Raw genomic sequence first — 6,451 nt, forward strand, 5'->3', positions numbered from 1 at the left:
AATCTGTTAGTCAAGGGTTTTCTAGAGAAAGAGAACCAATAGTGTTTGTGTGTGCGTGGTTGGATTGGTTTACACTGTACTTTCTAGGTTGTCAAACAATGGCTGTCTTCACAATAGTGAGGCTGAGAACTATTGCTGTTTGGTCCACAAAGCTGGTCCTCAATAGTCCCAAACTGACTCTGAAGGCCAGGAGAATTTCCCCAGATAGCTGCTGGTCTAAAGCCCACAATCATAAAGCTAAAGAAACTGAAAGGAAAGCAGCAGTGGTGGCAGCTGTGTGGTAGATGGACTTAACAGCCAGATGCAAAGTCAAGCAAACAGGAACACACCCCCCCCCCAAAAAAAAAAAAACAAAAAAAATTAACATTTGCACTTCCTTGAACCTGGGCTGTGGCAGGATCCTGAGGTCCATGTTTGGGATGGGTCTTCCCTCTTCAGGTGGCCTGGTCAAGACAATCCCTCATGGGTATACTCACAGGTTTGCCTTTTGGTTGGTTCCAGAGCCAGTCAAGTTGATGACCAAGCAGGAACCCGGAGGTTACAGTGATGTCTGTATATTGTAGACCCCAACCTGACAGTACAGATCAGAAGAAATGGAAATGTCTACAGATACTTTCTGGGGACAGAGCTGTGTAGACTTGTAGACCAGCAGTTGTAATTTGTAGTAGTTGAAATATATCAGCAAAGAAAGTGTTACATTTCAAACATGACTTTGAATGTCCCCAAGACAACACTAACAGTTTATATGGGAGTGTATTATTAATCTTCCTGTAGTGCCTAGCTTGGCAGAAAGAGATGGATGCTACATAGTTTTTTGTTATTGTTGTTTTGTTTTGATGCTACTTGTTTTTTGGTTTTTGGGTTTTTTTTTTTTTTTTTTTTTGAGAGTAAAGAAAAGTATTTTTTCTAAAGCTCCATTTTTTTTCCTTCCTACTGATAAACTCTAGAGTCCAATAAAGATTCGTGCATCTGCTCTCCTTAAACTCTTGCTGCTTTGTCAGGATTCCCTTTGCAGCTCTTTTCTTTCCAGAGAAAATGGTCATTTGGTCGGATGATACTTCGGGAAGCATTTCATGGCGGCAGATTTTAGAAATCCATCATGTAAGCTTTTTTTCTTTTCTTTTCTTTTCTTTTCTTTTTTTTTCTTTTTTTTTTTTCCTGTCTTGAGATAGTTTTGGTATGTTTCTTGGTTATCCTAAGATTGAAATTGAAGGCTGGCTTCCAGTAACTTCTCCTCCTACCTAATAGTACTTATGCATGTGTGTGTGTATTTTGAGACAGGGTCTTGCTATACAGCCCAACTAACCTCAAACTCATGATCCTCTGCCTCAGCTTCCAAAGAAGCTGGGATTACAAGCATGTGCCACCACATCTGGCTAATAGCTTTTTTTTATTTTAATGTTTTTATTGTTAATGACAGACTGGACAGCATTTAAACATGGGGAATTCTGATCACAGTCCTTCACTTCCTGATCACAGTACTTCACTTTACTTCCTTGGGTTTGTTTCTCAGTTCAACTGTTTCCTGCAGGTTTCCTACCTGGTCACTCAGATTTGTTTGAGCTTACGTGCATGCAAGTCCAAACTTCTTAAATTTACCCAAACAGTGCTACCAACTAGGGACCAAATATTCAAACATTTGAGCCTGTGGGTAACATTGAAACTGCCATACCTACTATGTGCCAGAGTGATTAATTTCCCATTTTTACTTTTTAATTGTGGCTTCTAAATTGAGAGTTGTATCTGTGTAGACTGTGGCTATACCTCAGTGGCAAAGTGGTATCCTAACATACACAAGGTCCTAGCATTGAGCCCCAACACCATAAGAAATCACATTTCAAAAATTGTAGCTATGTTCACTGTACATTTCTTTTGGGTAGTGTGCCTCTAGAGTATAGTAAGACACAAATATATGTGCCAGCCTAGAGATTTTGCTTGTTTCTTTTAATTATTTACTGCATCTAATTATTACAGTCCGGTTAATTTTTAACGTTATTGGAGACCCACAAAGGCTGTGCTCTCACTGCTTTCACTGAGGCTTTCTGGGGTGGACAACTCAGACACCTGTCAGAAAATTGGACTCAGCATGCCTCTCAAGATCACAGGATTAGCAAACAGCCAGAGCAGATGAGTCTTCTTGATGGATTAATCAGAGCTACTCATAATAAATGTTGAAAGAATGTTGATTAGAAAATCATCCTTTGTTTGGGTTTTTGTCCCAAATGAATTAATTGATTCAGGCAAAGATCAGCAATGAATAAAACCATTAGCTGGGAGTCAGGTCCCGAAAGCTGAGCTTACTGCTGACTAGGATCAATACTTGACTCCCACTGTGAGACCATGTGAGTTACATAATCACCTAGAAGTATTCTTAAATAAATAGTTCCACCTGAATCTAAGCAAAAATTGCACGAGTCCTGATTTTAAATTAAAAAAAAAACTACAGATGCTGTTAAATTTGTTAGGATATTTTTTTAAGAACTTTAGATTTTTAAGGTAGTTATACAAGGTTGGATGTGGAGATATAAGGCAGGAGGACAGTGAGTTTGAGGTCATACTGGACTACATAGCAAGTTCCAAGTCAACCTAAGCTACTTAGTGACATCTTGTCAAAGGGAGGGAGAAAAGAGAATAGCCTAGCCCAATGCAAGGCCCACCTAGAGATCCTTGGGAGCTTAGCCAGATCTGAGGGTCTACCCAGCCTGGTTCCTACCCTCCTGTTCAATCCCCCTACCTGATGGGGATGAGAAGACAAAGTTTGTCAATGGAGAGAAATGAGAACGCTTGTCAGGGCTACCTTTGGAAATATAATTTGCCATAAATATCTGCAATAGTGTTTGCCCACTTCTAGACTACCCTTTGGGAATTGAAATGCTTAGAATCGTAACAAAGGCTATACCAAATACCCTGCCCAGCAAGTGTCATGCCATTGGAGAATTCCCTCACTGCTACACTTGTACCAACAGAGTGACATCAGAAAACATGCCATTCTTTTCCCTCCGTGGTCCCATACACAGCACTAAATTTTCAATGACTTCATAGACCTCCACTTTTATATGTTCTGCTTACCTCCAACTTTAAAGTTCTAAATTTCCAACCCATTTGTGGTAACTTGTGACAGCAGCTCTACAAAAATAACTGAGTAACAATCTCTCAGTAATGTTGCTGTGAGATTAACCAAGCATATCAGAGTGTGAGACTTCTCTCCCACCAGTGGAATGAGACTTAGTCATCACCTATGTCTGGAATAATCAGTGGTAGCCATCTCGGCCCTGGTATGCTTTCTAGCTTAGTATGGGTCTTGGTGCACTGTTTTTATAAAAAGGATTACCTTGCTGAGATACTTGAACTTTGTTAAGGTGAGTGTTGTTTGTTTATTTGTTGTCTGTTTGTTTTTGTGAGATACTGAGGTTATTTTTTGTTTCTACCAAGCTTCATCAGTAAAATGGGAAATAAAACTTTACACAGAAGTATGAGGAAGTTTAAGTAATACATAGACATAAGACCAAAACATATTTTCATATGCATAGGCATGAACATACACATTTTTAAAAATTCTAAAAACATTCTGATAAAGTATTTGCATGGGAGGCTGGAGAGATGGCTCAGCAGTTAAGAACACTGACTGCTCTTCCAGGGGTCCTGAGTTCAATTTCCAGCAACCACATGGTGGCTCACAACCATCTGTAATGGGATCTGATGCCCGGTCATGGTGTGTCTGAAGAGAGTGATAGTGTACTCATATACATTAGATAGATACATAGATAGATAGATAGATAGATAGATAGATAGATAGATAGATAGACAGATAGATAGATAGACAGACAGATAGATAAAAGGTATTTGCATGGTAGAATTTACTCTTCAGCAAATAAGGTTGGAAGAATTTTGGAACAAGACCATGAATCTCAGGATTACCTTTCTTGCCCACGTGGCAGTTTGAATGAAAATGGCCCCCATAGACTCAGGGAGTGGCATTATTGGAGGTGTGGCCTTGTTGGATGATGTGTGTCACAGGGGCTGGGCTTTCAGTATTCCACTCTCTTCCTGTTGTCTGCTTATCTGGATGTAGAACTCTCAGCTACCTAACATGTTTGTTTGCATTCCGCCTGCTTCCCTCCATGACAATAATGGACTAGACTCTGAAATATAAGCCAGCCCTAGTTAAATGGTTTACTTTATAAGAGTTGCTGTGGTCACGGTGTCTCTTCACAACAATAGAAACCCTAACTAAGATACCATCAGTCGTTATTTTTAAGGTTCAGTGACTATCAAAGACAGATGAATCCAATCTCACCATATTTACTTGGAACCTGGGGTTAGTTGCTTATTTACTTTGTGCCCAGTTGCTTCCAATAAATACAATGTGATCATTACCAGTTTTAGTAATTTCTCCACTATGAAATGAGATTGCAGTAAAGCAGTAATTTCAAGCATTCTTAGGCCCTTAACTTTCTTCATCAACATTTTAGCTTTGTAAATTAGCATGCCAGGTTGTGAGTCGCTCTAAGACTTTCACATGTACTGTTTCGATTGCTCCTCTTCTGCCTTCTCTCTTCCCTGCCTATCTTTGATGTCATGTGTATCCTATTACTCCCCATCTCTCCCCTTCCTAGGTCCTCCCTTAAGACTAGATTTTCCTCCTCACGGTCCCCTTTTTAGAAAGTTGGTGATTTATAAATATGATGACTGGTCAGGTTTCTTCTAGACTTGGACATCTATTTAAAACACAACCACTGCAGCATCATATGACGCTACATGAAAACCAAGACTATGAAACGATTTCAAGTATTCCACATACACAAAAGAGTCACAGGGATGGAAAATGATGAAAGGAAAAGCAGTAGTCATATACTTGTGTCTCTAGGAGACAATGAGCCTCTCATCTCACCATCTCTGTGACATTGTTTTCGCCTCCTGATTGAGACAGAACTCTCTGCTACCTATCCAGCATCACATCTGCCTGTATTCTGCCATGAGAAACATCCTTCCATGATGAAAATCTCTAGAAAAAAAAGTTGCTTTCAGCTTTTGGTTCTCATCCATCTTCTCTGGCTCTTAGTCCTAGGGGTAGGATACAGGGTAGGAGGCTAGGCTGATTCTATGACAGACTTCAAATTGGCAGTTAAACAGACTAGGCCTAAAAACTGGACAAGTCCAGGCAAGCCCAGGAAAGTCAATTACTAATAGAAGAAAAAAAAAAAAAATAAGCCCCAGGTAATGGAATATCTCAGACACCAGGCCTGAAGCAAGGACAATGTGTTAGCAGCAGTTTCCAGATTTCCTCAGCTACTTCCTCAACAACAGTTTCCAGACCTTCCCTGTTGGGAGCCGACTTTTAGCAGAAAGCAGCTATCAGCTTTGCAGCCTCTCAAGCCATATACCCTGCCGTGAGACTTGTTTTTCAACAGCCTACAACAGCTGAAGCACACTCTAATATTCCACATATCTTGTTTTACTCTAATATTCCACATATCTTGATTACTGCCCCCAACTGCAAGGCGTACGTGGTATCCATGCCTGCAAGGCATGCGGTTCACGTGCTATCCATGTGCTATCCACACCATACATGCCTGTAAGGCGCATGGTGCACGTGCTATCCACGCTATAGACGCCTGTAAGGCTTCCGTCATAGCCACACCTGCAAGGCACGTGGCAAAAGCCTATAAATAGCCCAGATTTCCCTTCAAGAGAGAGACAATAGGAGAATACAGGAAGACAATGAGAAAGACAATAAAGGAGAGAGAGACACAATAAATGAGACTTGATCAGACCCTCTGTCTTGTCTCCATTCTTCGAGTTGCCTCCTCTCTCTCTCTCTCTCTCTCTCTCTCTCTCTCTCTCTCTCTCTCTCTCTCTCTCCCTCCCTCCCTCCCTCCCTCCCCTCCCTCCCTCCCTCCCTAGACCAGGACCTGTGGAACAGAGCGGGTTGTTACAGTTTGGCAGCCCAACGTGGGGAGTTACAGTTCCCAGCAAGTTTCCAGCTTCCCACACCCTGGTAATGAAATGTCCATAGAGATGGACGAAACAGCAACAGATTAACATAGAGGTCGCTTACCCCAGAATTCTCTAATGTGCTTTAAATCAGGCCTGCAAGCTCACTTGGGGATCTCTCTCTATCTTGGTAATGGGAGACCCCTGCATACTGGACTTCAGCAGAATAAAACACTCTTGTGTTTACATACTATTTGAGTCCCCAGTATCATTCTTTGGCGAATCACGGACTCTTCCAAGGGGAAAGCTAGTTCTTCTATTAGCTCCTAAACAAGTTTTATTTTAAGTAGAAGAGTGGGTAAGTAGGCAGAATTGCTACAATTACCTGTATCCAGTAGGGGTGTGTAGGAGCAGATGTGATGCTTTGATGGTGCATGAATCTGTCCTTCCTCAGATCTGAGTTTAGCATCACCTCAGTGTTTATGTGAGGGGCTGTATCTCTATTTTTGTGTTTATG

The sequence above is a fragment of the Arvicanthis niloticus genome, chromosome 3 (genome assembly GCF_011762505.2).
Source record: "Arvicanthis niloticus isolate mArvNil1 chromosome 3, mArvNil1.pat.X, whole genome shotgun sequence".
Lineage (NCBI taxonomy): Eukaryota > Metazoa > Chordata > Mammalia > Rodentia > Muridae > Arvicanthis > Arvicanthis niloticus.